This window comes from Neofelis nebulosa, chromosome 1 (genome assembly GCF_028018385.1).
Source record: "Neofelis nebulosa isolate mNeoNeb1 chromosome 1, mNeoNeb1.pri, whole genome shotgun sequence".
Taxonomy (NCBI): Eukaryota; Metazoa; Chordata; class Mammalia; order Carnivora; family Felidae; genus Neofelis; species Neofelis nebulosa.
In genome coordinates, this window is record NC_080782.1 from 88,078,427 (window position 1) to 88,093,217 (window position 14,791).

Here is a 14,791-nt window from a genome sequence, read left to right on the forward strand (position 1 = left end):
CAGTCTGAGGTCATGGCTGCCCCAGAATTTGGGCGGTTGGGGATATTTTGGGATGCTTTCATTAGAAGGTACAGAGTACAGTTAAGAAACAGGCTTGGGGCGCCAGCATATGATTATGGCAAGACTGGCTGACCACTGGGAAATTGCTGAGCCAACAGGCCGAGAGTCTGGTTGACCTCCCCTGGGGCCAAGTCTACAGAGAGTCACCACCCAACACACCTTCTGAGGGGTAATCTGAAGCGCTCAGTGTTCCAAATACTCATCTGAGCAACAGATGTTTTTGTAAGACAAAAGTATTGTACATTTTCAAAGCCTCTGTTTATGAATCTTCTTGCCTTTCTATTTTTAAAGGTGCCTGTATCCAAAAAAATATCCCTTATATTTACTTTAGAATGATCCAGCGTCTTTGCTGCCTGTTTCACTGGTGGTTGTTGGGGGAGGGAGGGGGGGGGTGGGAGTTGTTGCAGAAAAGCTCTAACCACAATGCGAAAGTCACTCACTTAGCAGGCTGCAAGTTACCAAGAGCCTGTTCAGAGAACCATTATATAAAGCAGGTATTTTTTAGACTTCTTATGTTTAATGACATTTAATGCTTCTGGATAAAATCTTTCCACTTTCAATTTGTGGTTAACAAAATATTTCTTTCCTTCTGTGTTTCATGCTTCTTATAGCACCCAAACTTGATGTTTCTTTTTTTTTTTCTTCTTGATTTTCAAGCAGCCTGTTTATACAAAGCATGGAAAAGAGTTAAAGTGAGAGAGAATTTAGAGAAGGTGTCATTTGATAACCATGACAACTCAGAAGGCAATAAGAAATTTGGAATCTAATATTTGTTTTATGAGCATTAGCAAACCTGGCAATTGAAGCAGCAGCCCTCTGTTACCTGGCATAGTCAGAGCATGGTTGAACTAGAATAAATCTGAAGAAAATGGGAAAATGTTAATTTGATAGTTTGGAAAGAAAAAATACATAATAAAAATCCACTAAGGTCACTTTTTGATCATCTCACAACATTTTACATAGTTTATGTGGAAAAAAAACAACAACGTTATCCACTGATGCCTCCATGCCCATCGATTCTCCATGCTCGCTTCCTCTCCCGTTCCCGGGACGCATGAACCAGCCCTTCATGAGGTTTGGATTGGGCAATAGTGTGTATGTTTTCTTAAAATAACAGGAAAAAAAATTAAATGTGAAGCAAGATAAATTAATTATGACAGACTTAAATTGTATTAAAGCATTGACTCTTAGGGTGTCAGGGATTTCAATTTAATTCAGTTTGATTTAAGTAAATCCCTTGAGCTTTTCTGAATCAAAATTTATATTTCAAGTTTGGATGCTATAAGAAGCAAAAGTGCAGTATATATCAACTAAAACAGATGAAGCCCAAACCAGCAGTGGTTATGATTGTCAGGTTGCTCCTAAAAAGACAACAAATCAACAATAATTAAAATTAAAGTTTCTACAAAAAAAGCATATCTATAAAAAATCAGGTCCTACTTACCACTTTATAGTTTGCCTTCATTTGTGTGCGTGTGCGTGTGCGTGTGTGTGTGTGTGTGTGTGTATGCGGGTAGTTTTCCTGGCTACACATTTGCCTCTTCTCTAATTTATTTCCTCCCTTATTGTTTCTTTCCCTTTCCTCTTTTAAATATATCTTAAGGTCTTCTTCAGCAATTCCAGGCCATCTGTCCTCACCGTACTAAATAAGCATTCATGGACACATGGCTGCCTCCTCCAGACTGACAAAGGCTCTTTAGTATAGCTAAGAGAAATGACCCAACAGCAGTGGTAAAGAGGCCTAAAAATATTTAAAGTAAAAAAAAATAGCAAGACCCACCAACTTTCTCTTTACTTGACTCCCCCATTTTTCTTAAGTTTATTTTATGTTTTACCATTGGAATCTGCCCTAGCAGAATACATTTGCATAATTGCCTGCCAAATTGGATATAAGCTTATTTTTAAAGGTAAAGAATCCTTATATCAGAAAAACAAATTAATTAAAAAAAAACAATCTTTAACTTCCTTTTAAGCCATGGCTGCATATATCCTTGTGTAATATAATTGGCAAACATTTAAAAGATGAAAGGTGATTATGTTTAGGAAGCACTCCTGAAATGATACGAAGAGGTTGGTAGATATATATTTTTTAGTAGTTTAATAAGAATGCACTCAGTAAGCAGATACGCTTTCAAATAACTTACGTGAATTGTAATGCATTAAGGACACACAGTTTTTTAAAAAGTATTCAGTGGTTTAAATTTTTACATAAAAGACGCGGACTCTTATTTCTTTTTTTAGGTGACCAATCTTGAATTTTTTTCATGCTCTGTAGAAAATTAACTTGTTTTATTTCCAATGAATACTATTTTCTTATATGTTTGTTAGTTTATTAAAGCATTTTATCTAATGAAAAATATTTTAATTGGATGTAAATTATCACTTTATTTTTTCACAACAGATGCTGTGTGAATTACATGAACTTATATGAATTTCTGAGCTACTCATAAGTATTCAGAAAACTGCTAAAACCTGTTAACTGAATAGAAAATAAGATATTTTCTATCCTCTTTATGGACTAAACCTTGCTTATGTAAAAATTGTTAGGCTTTTTTTCCCCCTGAAACTTACTAATGTATAAGCAAGTGTTTCCTCATTCGTACACCTATAGTATATATGCTTATACCTATGCTAAGTATAGCCCAAAGTGATATCTTCTTGAACTTACATTACAAAATGGCTGAACACTACCTGTCATGTATTTTATGTTAAAAGAAAAAAACCTTTGCTCAACACTGCTGTCACTGATAGACCATCATAAGTCTTTCCTTGGAGTATTTCTGGCTCAATTCCAGTTATTACTAGTTAATTTGCAGAAAAAAACAATACATTTCTTTGAAAACTCAACAATAAAAATTTCAGCAAATCATATTTTTATAATTTCCAGAGAGAAGGGAATATTTTTAAAATAGTCCTTAAATTAGGATGGCACAAACAGCAAGTTGTCTAGTGTGGTGCCACAAAAATGGAACTCGGATATCAGAGAAACTATCATCTCATCTATTTGAAACACAAACCAAGTTTTAGTTTTACATACCGTCTTTTCAAAATGTATGTTATGGTGTATATGCCATTAAAATTGGTCTTATGAGGGCTTTTGTTTGTATGTAGAGAGAATAGAGGCAATGAGGTGGGGGAAGAAGGACCTGAATTTAAGTGAGGATGAATTTCATGAAGCAGTAGGTGTTCATCAGTGTGTGTCTTATAGTGTTCAGTGTTTTTTTATAGAATGTTTTCCCCCTCCAAAAAAAAAATCTAGTGGGTGTTCAGTGGTTTCTTTTGTTGTTCAATCTGTTAATTAGAATTTTGCCACAAATCTTCATGAAGAACTAAGTATTATTGAAAGGTCTTATTTTAAAATTTAGAAAATATGAATGCCAAAATGAAATAATTATAAACCTGAGTGAAAAACTATCAAAATACTTTACATGTTTGAAAATAAAAAGCACAGCACCATTTAATAACAGAAAGCTAGCATTAGGGACATGTCCAGGATCTGATTTGGGAAGGAAGCAGGATCAAAGCAGCAGAGCTCTGTATGGATAGTAGATAAAATACCATATTTACATTTTCATTTTGACCTGCAGTGAGAGAGTAAATTACAGCTCTAACTCAGAGTTTTCCAAATCCAGGATAAATGGGTAGAGATCAAGGAACTGCTTCATCTCTAATATACTAAACCTAAATAAATAAATAAATAAATAAATAAATAAATAAATCGGGGAAAAAAAAAAAAAAGAAAGGAAGAAAAGAGATTAGAGGGAGAGACCAGGGAGTAGAAACAGAATCAATCCAACCCTTCCTAAATATGACTTAAGCTACAAGTGTAAGGCATTTCTTATACATTTTTTTGCTCTATGTTTTCTTTAGTAATTCTTTTCAGTTTGCTGTGTCAAAATCTTGATGAAGAATTATGAACAATACATCTTCTTTATATTTTAAATTAATTTCATAAGAGCCAAGTACTTAGAGTCAATGCATTTGAAAATAATCCCTAAGTTAGAGAAGCAGCACATTGTACTCTGGGAAGCAACATAACATAATGGAATAATACAGATGCTAAAATCAAAAGACTTAATTTATAAATTCTTACTCCATTTCTTACCAGGTATATGGCCCTTTCAAATTACCTACCTCCCTGAGCCTCAGCCTCCTCCTCTGTTACAAGGAGATCATAATTGCTTCATCGTGGACTGATCGTGAACATTAAACATGATAATATATGTAATATATGGGTCCAAAAGAGGTTTGGACCCATAGTGGGTGTTCGGAAAATTTGAAGTCCCACATCGTTGCCTACCTCATCCCATAATCACTTTGATCACCAGAAAAATGATTGCTCAGAAATTTCCTGGAACAGTGAGAAATTCTTTGGGATATTTTTCATACTGAAGTCAACAGTCTTCTTAATAAAGACTGTGATCAATGCAAAGTGGATTTTCATATTTAAAAGATGTATGTGGGTAGCTCTGGTGGGGAGTTTTCTTTTAAAAATCCCCTACTGAAAGCCTTAATTATCATGAGTTATGAGTATACTAAAAAGGTATCAAAATTATTATTTTGTTAACAGATCCCCTTAATTCACGTATGTACAATCCCAATCCATGATTCACAGAACAACCTGATCATGGAACATGATTCATTCAAATAATACTTAGAGTTGTGTTATTGTCAGAGTCAAATAAATGTTATAAACTCATAGACTGTCTTGTGGTACATATAGCATAGATGGAACTGACAACTAGTAAAACTTGTGCAAAACCACTACTTTACAGAAAAAATGATATTCTGCAAAGGGAAAAGCTTTTTGAAAAAAATTTAGTGTACTATAATATTTCATTAACTTAATTATAATGCTTCAAAACTTAAAAAAAATCTGTAGCCTAAGAAAAAGATTTTATTTCTGATCAGTAATATAATATAATTTGTCTTTGCTTAGATTTTTGTGGAAGTCCTCATGGCCTTCTACCAAATAAGTCCATAAGTGCGGAGTTTTATTGTAGTAAGTCTGGAGAAAGAGTATAAATGAAATATAATGGTGTTACTTGTCATAATTTAAAAATTAATGTCTATTTTTAACTGATTACAATGTCTTTTTTTTACTTTATATGAGCATGTATACACAAACACACACACGTTGATTCTATGCATTTAACTAATAGCACAGAAATACCACCCAAGCTGTTGTCTTGGAGTAATCTCACAAATAAACAGAAATAGAGTAGGACTGCTTAAGAACTACATGTGTTCTACTTTACCTATATTACAAAGGGCCCAAATATTTTTTGGAGTCTAGAAATACCTAATGGAACTGATATTACTTAGCAAAGATTCCATAATGCCAACATCTAACCTTGGTTTCCACTAACAGCCAAAACAGTTTAAATTACTATGGAAACAAAAGCACAAATACTTTGCCAGAATCTGCTGTGTGAAGTAGCAATAATCACTTTCTCTTATTGTCAGACAAGAGAATATCATATAAGGAGAGAGAAACAGACTATAGGGGGAAAAGTAGGGTGTGATGTGTACTACAAAAGGAAAAGGCTAATAAAAAGGAAAATGAATGAGGTCTGGCATTCATTCTTAGGAATATTATTTCATAAAATTTTGGTTTGATTTACAAGAAAACAAGTTAAATCATTTCTGGCTAGTTCAGGCAATGAAACCGTTCATCTGGATTGGTCCTAGTGAGCATTTATGTTTCTCTCTGAAGAACATAGCTTGACTCTAAATTCACGATTCTGCACTTTATCTCTAGCCAGAACAGGAACAGTCTATCTTATTCTAGTGAAGAGAGTTGAAGCATTATCTTCATTATAGCCTCTCATTCTGTGAAGAGATAAAGAATGATGTTCTTTTTTTATTTTTTAACATGTGTATTTATGTATTTATAATTGAAACTTAAATTTACACGGTAGTGTATGTCCAATATATTTCAACAAAGGATGGTATTATTTAAATTTGTACAAATTACACTGTGAGCATAATCAGGATAGTCTACGTTAGCCTGGGATAGCATCTCCAAAATTGCAGTAGATTAGCACAACAGACATGTGCTTCTTGCTCATCCCAGGACACCTGGGAACTCTGTTCTACATCTTCTCACACCAGGCAGATGATGTTTCTATCATCTGGAAAGTTACTGGCTGCCCTGGCAGTAGAAGGGAACAGCAAATTGCACTCTTCTTTTAAAGGCTCCATCTTGAAATGACACCTGTCACTTCTCACATTTCATTAACCAAAGAAAGTCATAAAGACATAAATGTGTTTCATGCCATGAGGACAGGGAAATGCAATTTTACCATGTGACCAAAAGAAGAGATACTAGTGGCCAATCACATTTAGACTAACCAGTGGGAAGGCTGAGCAATCAATATTATCTGTTTTCATTGTTGTTTATGACCCTCTCATCATGATTATGTGGAAACCCACGTTGATTAACGTGGTCAAAACTATCGAATAGTTTATCCTTTATAATTGTGTGTCAGACATACAAAAAAATAGTCTCCCACTTGCAAGGATCCTTTTCCCTGAAATGTTTTTCCACAAAAGAACAGCCACCAGAAAATTTTTGGACTTGTAAAAACTTAATTATCACAATAAAGATCCTAGTGTCACAGTGTATAAGTCTCAGTATACTCGTTAAATCTGTGCAATGGATACCGTCTTCTTCATTTCTTTTATATGCTTTTTTTCTTTCTGAATTGAAAGTCAGGGCTCCTGTTTTATCCAAAAATCTCTGGGTCAACGTTGCCATTATGGCTCCAGTTGTTATTGCTGTGCTGTTGCCAAGGCAGCCAAAATACAGACCTGGGTTCAACCCAGTAGTTGCTGGGTGTGTAAGAGAGTAGTCACTTCCACTTTCATGAATACAGCTGCTCTGAATGTGACAAATACCATTATCATCATGGGTCTTATTACCTCCAGCCACAAGGTGCTATCTGAACAAATGCTGGGTTTTAACTGCCAGACTCTTGAATATGTCACATTTTTCTTTGGATCTTTGGGTTATTGTAACAGCTGTTTGTAAACATTGTAAAGCCTACATTAGGTACAGAATGGGTAAGAATCTTTTGACCCAAATGTCTGCCCTCTGAACTATTGTAAGGAATGCAGCATGTCTGCTGACACTTAAAGCAGTAGATTTAAATAGCAACCGGGATCAACTTCCAGCTGAATAAGTCAATAGGCATTTTCAGTTTCGGACTCCATCTGGGTCAGTTTTCTTTCATCAGCTGGCCTGAGAACATCCGAGGGTATTCAGACTATACTGAAAAAAAGAAAAGGAGGGGAATAGCAAGTAGGTATTTCCACCAAGATTTTGTCTGGGCAGTACTTTCCCTAAAAGTCTAATATATGCTCTTCCATAGTTTAGGTTACCAGTGCTTGGTGAAAAGCATTTCTTTTCTTTAGAAACAGGGACACGAGCAGCTTTAGAATTTGTCATGCTCTGATCTCTTTCGTTCTGTAAATACCCCATGCTATTTTATGTAGTGGTAATGAGTTAGATATTTCTAGTGCTTGCCTGGTAAGCAGTCATGAGGGTTGTTGTAATAAATAAATAGTAAGAGCACATTGCTCTGATAATAGCAACTTTCATTGAAGGATGTGAATGTGCCTTGCAAAAGAGTGATACAGAATCCTTAGAAAGGCTTTTATTACAAGAAATGTAATACAACAATTTTTAAATGAAACAGGCAGAGTGGAGAGAGAATCTCTGACCTTGTGTTGCTAGTGTCAGTTGTCATTGTGGACACCTAGGCTCTCAACCAAGCAGTTGAGAAGCTAAGAATCATTCTTGTAAGAAAATGCATTTATCACACATTGAATATTATGAGAAACGTTGTCCTCGAGATTCCTCGATTTTATAGATACCATACATCTTCCCACAAATTATATTACATAGTCGCCTTTGGAAGTAGCCAAGTGATGTATATCCGGTTGAAATTTTACTTAGGATTAAAAATAAGACTTAAAATAATAGTCTTATTCTTTTATCTGCTCTTCACAGGATAATCGGGTATATCGCAGCCATGCACCTCAAAAATTAAGTTTTCCAACCTTCTTGCTTAAATACAGGAAACTGCGGTAAGTATGTGTGTATATACATAAAAAACGCTACCAGAGGTATAATTCATGTAGTTATCTCTAAAATAAGTACTTTGTTAAACAAAATTTATCTTATTTTAAAAATATTCGGTCATAGTTAAAGTTAGAATTAAATGCAGAACTACCAAGATAAGTAACTTAGTGCGTGTATGCTGGTGACAGGAAAAAGTTAGACAGACTGAGATTTAAAGTCACTATGGATAATCAAGAATTGACTAAACACAAGACATAGCATTTCATGTAAAAGATGCAGGGGAGTCCTTTAATGCGTTCTTTTCCTGTGATGGTTGAACAAACTGAGGTTTGTTCTAGTCTCAACATACACAGAATCTCAAAATGAAACAGGCAGAGTTGTGTTCTGCTCTTTGATAGTGTGATGATGTTTGTGAGGCTTCTCACTTTGTTCACATGTTGCCTTGAAATAAAGAAGGCTCTTTCATTTGAGCATGTGTCCTGAATTTCTTTATAAAATTAAAATTGAAAATGGAGACTAGGAATAGTGCCTGAGATCTCTTACATCTGTTTTGTCATGGAAATTCTTTGTCGAGGCTGGCCCTATGTTAAGTGGTGGGAAAGAGTAAATTTGTGTTCTATTACCTTCTGCATCTCTCTCTTTTTTTTATTCTAGCATATATTCAAGTATATTTTCCTGGATTGTATTCCTACTCCAAAGCCCCTTGAAGCCCACAACTTAGTGCCCCTAAGAATGTAGGAATTTTAGAAAGTGTCCTATCTGTATATATATTGCTCATTCTCATCTATTGCTACAATTTTCTAGATTAGAGTTCTGAGTGCAGTGGACTATAATGTAATGATATCAGTATATTGCACATATATTGCACAAACATGTGTGATAAACTAAATTGCACATTCTATATAAGCAAACATCTATTCTGTCAAGAGATTATGTTCAGAGAATTATCTATAGAAACAATGTCATAAATGGTTGCTGTGTTTCCAAATTCACAGAAAACAAAAAACAAAATCTTGAACTTATATTAAGTACCCCTGCTCCCCTCCTGGCTGCCCCTTCTGGTCAGAAATGTCGGTCTCCTAGAATAGGTGATCTTACCTTCATTGGTAGAAAACAATCTAAGAGTACTAATTCCCACTCTTTCATGAAAGCGTGAATGACTTTTAATCCCTTAAACTCCCAAAGGTTGAGTGGTTAGAATAGTTGTTACCGAAATAAATCATGTATTTATAGAAACTTAGTATAACAGGGAAACTACAGTGAAAAATGTTCAGATGATATGTAAGGACTTATTTTTTTAGCCAACACATGGGCAAATCATACCAGCCCAGACTTTTGCCTCTGGACCTTTTAGTCTATAATGCTCATGATTTGGGGACCTTTTTCAACTTCTTGCACCACAGAATCTTTGAAAAGTCCCATTCATCTACATTGTGGTTCCCATTTCAGCAGCTGCAAGGGACTAGTGTGTGGGAAAAGTGTGACAGGAAAGAAGGTATTGTCTGCATTGATTTGAGGTAAATCAGAAACCTTGGGTATTTGCATTCGACCAGGGACTTTCTGGGGATAGTGACTTAACTGGAACTCTGAGGCATTCAGGCTCCATGGAAGGCTGTTGAGAAAATATCGAAGTCCCTCAAATCACACTATTTGTGTGGCCTTTTGTATTCTTTATTTGTAATTCAAATACTCATTTTCGCTAATTTCTAAGTGAAATAGTAGTTTGTAAGTCATAAGCCTGGCTTGCAAGCCATGGTTACCAGCGATGACTAACCCTGTGTTCTTAGGAAAATCACTTCATCTCTTTGAGTCTCTGTTCTCTCATGGGTCGAATGAGATTATGATTCTAGCTGTCCCTTAAAAGGTGGTGGAGACACAGTGGAGTATTAGATGCAAGCATGCTTAGACAAATTTAGGAGCATTATGTAAGTTTAACCTCCTTTAATTAAGTACTGTAAGAAGGAACAAAATGCAACCTTAAAATATTTTTTCTCTTCCTCTATATTAGAACTAATTTAGCATAGAAACGAACTTCATTATTTAGGGAAATTAAAATGTCACTATTTTCTTGAAACTGAAATTAACTGCAGTTTCAGATTTTATAAGGTAATTGTTGGAATACCTATATACAAATGCTTATTTCCTGACTTTTAGAATGCCAGGAAACTCATTATACTTCCAAGGATCCTTTAACACTCGAGACAACGTAGTTTTATCTCCCTTTTATGGTCTGTGCCTTTTTCTTTTATTCGTGGGGTACCAAGTTTTATTCTAGGTACGGATTCGAAGATATTTGAACATATGTGATAAACTAAAATTAAACTAAACTAAAATTAAACTAAAACTGAACTAAAATTAAAAATAGAGTTTTAATTTTATATCATACAAAGCATTTATTAGAGTGCATGATTTTATTTTGGAATCCAAGGAACAGCCTTTGGTAACTTAAAGATGTAATTGAGGAAATATTTCAGGGGATTGGGTCCTGTGTTTAACAGATTGAAATGGAGACAAGAAAGAGTAAAGCTTCCTATATTATTGTCACTGAGGTCCATTTATACCCACAGTGCATGAAGCATTAGAAAATATAAGTGAAAATGCAGTATAGTCAGCCAGACATTTCTACGTTACCCAAAAAGATGATCTAGGGCAAAACCAAACACTGTATGACTCATTTCCATAGCCTGCCATTGCACAGACAGGACTATGGCTTGTATCATAGTATATGCCTAATTGGTAGTTCCATTTGATTAAAATCTGAAATAATTGTAACTATCAATACTAATAATCCAAAGTATTTTATAATGGACCTTATTCTTTCCAGACTCTAAAACACCATACCATATACCAAATATAAAATATAAAACCAATTAGGAAGAGGTTTTAAATATATCTTTATAATATATGTTTATTACATATTATATATATTGATGCATACATTTATAAATACATATAAGCATATGTATATATAATTAACAATCTCAAACATTCTCAGTATTATGCTGTCACAAAGTCAGATTTTTTTTCCTGGATTTATGTTAATATTGTACTTTAAAATTATTCTTATCATCTTTATCTGTGAAGGGCTCTGGTAATTCTATAAAATATCCAGACACTTAACATACTCTGATTTATTGAACAATAAAGTGTCTTGAGTGCCCAAACCAGGTACTTGGGAATTTAGCAGACTTAGGCCACCTATGAATCAGTGCATTGTTCACAGCTTCAGCAGAAAGCAAATTGGACCAGGTGGGCTCCATTATGTCCCTTGATAAATAACTTTGCCCAGGGAGTCAGAGAAGAGTATCTACTAACGTCTAAAGTAAGAATAATGAAGGTGAAAGGGTAAGTCTGAAATGTGGGTGTCAGCTTGACTCTTGACTCTCCCTTACCTCTAATCCATGCCAAGTCTATCTCTTAAACTTCAGTTATATTCCTGAGTTCCTTTACCACATCCTCTCCAGTCACCATCATTTATCCCCTGAATCATTGAAACAGTTTCCTAAGTGGTTTCTTATAGTTTAGCTCCCCTTACAACATTAGTTTCCCATACTGCACTGAATATAATCATCCAAAAATTCAAATAATATCAGCTCTCTCCCCTACTGAAAAGTCTTCTACCACTTTCCATAGTCTTAAGGACAAATGGATCGGTTTGTTCATGTTTCTCTTTTATATGGTTGGTTTTCCTTCACCTTTTCAAGATTTTTGGATGTGTAGTCACACTTACAAATGATGGACTATATTTAATAGTAAAAGTAACTGGTACATACTCTGTTTGCTCTCATTCAGGACTCTTTCCCCATGAGGCCTCTCACCTCAGTGAGAAGGCTGACTGAAGGTTCCTCATAAGTAGGGGAAGTCAGGGGAATGTTTTGACAGGCAGTCTCTTTGAAGTACCCCTGGGAAAAAAAGCAGGTTACAGAACAGGAAGCTCCTCTAGGCCTAGTATACTCTACTACAAAGAGGGAGTGCTTTCTGACTGGCACTTGAAACCTATTGTTTTCTGCACTGTGTGGAAGTCTAGAGGAGTGTTGAGGTCTACTTGACTTTTCTCTCATAAAGCAGCATCTTCACAAGATAACTTTCTTTGGGGGGCGCCTGGGTGGCGCAGTCGGTTAAGCGTCCGACTTCAACCAGGTCACGATCTCGCGGTCCGTGAGTTCGAGCCCCGCGTCAGGCTCTGGGCTGACGGCTCGGAGCCTGGAGCCTGTTTCCGATTCTGTGTCTCCCTCTCTCTCTCTGCCCCTCCCCCGTTCATGCTCTGTCTCTCTCTGTCCCCAAAATAAATAAAAAACGTTTAAAAAAAAAAAAAAAAAAGATAACTTTCTTTGGGACATTACCCACATGCCCACTTGATTTGTGTAACAGCTCTTGGGCTTTTGCTGAAGACCTTTGCTATCAAACCATAGCTCTATTTACACCTGTATAGGGGGAAGAGTTCAACTTTCCAGGTTGTTTGGAAAGTACATTACTAAATAATGACCTAGGCTTGACCCTTGGCCTATCTCTGACCCCTGTATTTGTTGATTCACTTTGGGGGTCTATTGTCAGTTTCGATAAATTTTATCTTTCATTTTTCTACCAGTCATATTTAATTTTTTGCTGTCTTCCCAAAATGTTTATAAAATTTTTATTCACTGATGATACACATTTATTGCCCATTCCTTTTAATTTATCATTTCTATCCAGAGAGACTTTGAGAGAAAGAAAATACAGACAAGTTTGAATTCAGTAGATCATTTTGAACTAGAAGATTAAGCTTACCTTTAATTTTTTTGGAAAAATAGTTTGGTTAAGTTAATAATTATATCTAGGAGAACTCACTGTTTTAAATACCTTTAAGAATTTCACAACGTATGGGTCCATTGATGGATAAAGGGATAAAGAAGTTGTGGTACACATATACAATGGATTGTTATTCAGCCGTTTACAATAATGTGGATGGACCTTAAGGAAATTATGCTCAATGAAATAAGGTAGAGACCAATACTACATGATCTCACAGAGTATGTGGAATTTAAAAACAAAACAAAACAGAACACCCTCAAAGAAAAAAGATCAGATTTGTGGTTACCAGAGGCTGGAGGATGGAAAGGGAGAATTGGATAAAGATGGTAAAAGGTACAAACTTCCAGTTTTAAGATACATATGTACTAGGGATGTTACGTGGAATATGATGACTATAGTTAACACTGCTGTATGGTATATTGCAAACTGTTAACAGAGTAAATTCTAGGAGCTAATTATCATAAGGAAAATTTTTTTTTCTTTTTCTTTTCTTAAATACCTATATGAGATGATGGATGTTAACTAAACTTATTGTGGTAGTCATTTATGCTGTATAGCTTACACTTAGGCCACCTATGTCCAGTGTGTCCACTGTGTCCAGTGCCGTATGTCAGTTATATCTCAATGAAATTGTAACAAAACTCAAAAACATTTCTATTAATTTACACTTGTTCTTATTTGAAAAGACCTTTCAAGAATAAATTTAGAAGACATATGACCATATCAAAATTAATAAAATTGTCCTTATAAAGATTCTATTTTCCACTTCAGACAGATAACATTGTAAGGAATTTTGATTTGTTAATTATAAAATATCAATAATCAATGATATGGAAGTCAGTCAAACTGATATTAGTGAATATACCATTTTGTTGCTAAAATGTAATAAATGATATTTAAGCCATTTTTAGTTATTTAAACAAAACCTTATTTATTATGCCAGTCTCCAGCCAATCTTCTTGATTCTTCCCATCACAGTATAATTTTCAATTATCACATTTTCTTAAAGTCAACTGAAATTACAGTAATTAATGGAGATTAACTAAATTATATACCTTTTTGAACTATCCTAACAACTAGAAGATTACTGACAAATGACTCAGTGAAGATTTGAAAACTATCATAATATACCCATTGGAACTGGTTATTTTGAGAGATACATGGTGGTAAAAAAGGAGAAGCAGAAATAATCAAATACATGGGGTATTCTCAAAATCGCTACACACATTATTGATGGGCACCAAACATTAACCTTCACTGAAATCTAGTGTTAGAAATTAGTCTATGGGTTATACATATATTTCACACAGAAATTCCATTAAGTCTGTCTGAGGAGATAACCCATGGGACCAGCAATAAATGGTTATGTGGTAGGGAGTGACTTTTAATGAAAGGTTAAATAAAATTGTACTGATGTTATTTTAAACTGATTGCTCAAGACAGTGAGTCCTTTGGAATGGTCCTTAGTTCAATTTGCTCTCTAATTCTGTTTTTGTTTGTTTGTTTGTTTGTTTGTCTTTATTTAATCTTCAGTACCCCTTTATTTCCCTGATGGTAGTATTTTCCTATCCATCTACTTCTTATGGTCTTCCAAATCAGATCCTTCTGTCCAGGATCTATCAATGGTTGTCTTATCCTTCACAGAGGTCTTCATACATGAGAAACTTCATTATTCTTCTACCCCTTCCTCCCATGATTATCCTTTGTTCCATCAGCAGTCAGTGTGAAAGGCAAGTATAAGCTTGGTTAGATGTTCCTATTATGTATCATACCTTTCTACACTAAAATTTTGAATGGTGCATGACAAAACTGTGATGGTAGTTTAATCTTCTTAAGACTAAAATGGCCTAAAGG

The 14,791-nt window shown here is 34.9% G+C and overlaps 1 long non-coding RNA gene across 3 annotated transcripts in view; it reads left to right on the forward strand.

Annotated features, from left to right (window-relative positions):
• The first annotated feature begins 7,269 nt into the window (after window positions 1-7,269).
• The window catches only part of LOC131510384 (uncharacterized), a 185,900-nt gene continuing 178,378 nt past the window's right edge, over window positions 7,270-14,791 (forward strand). For all 3 annotated transcript variants that reach the window (XR_009261035.1, XR_009261030.1, XR_009261037.1), the window contains exons 1-2: window positions 7,270-7,363; window positions 8,075-8,151. This is a non-coding gene — a long non-coding RNA (uncharacterized LOC131510384). The remainder of the gene's footprint in view (window positions 7,364-8,074; window positions 8,152-14,791) is intronic.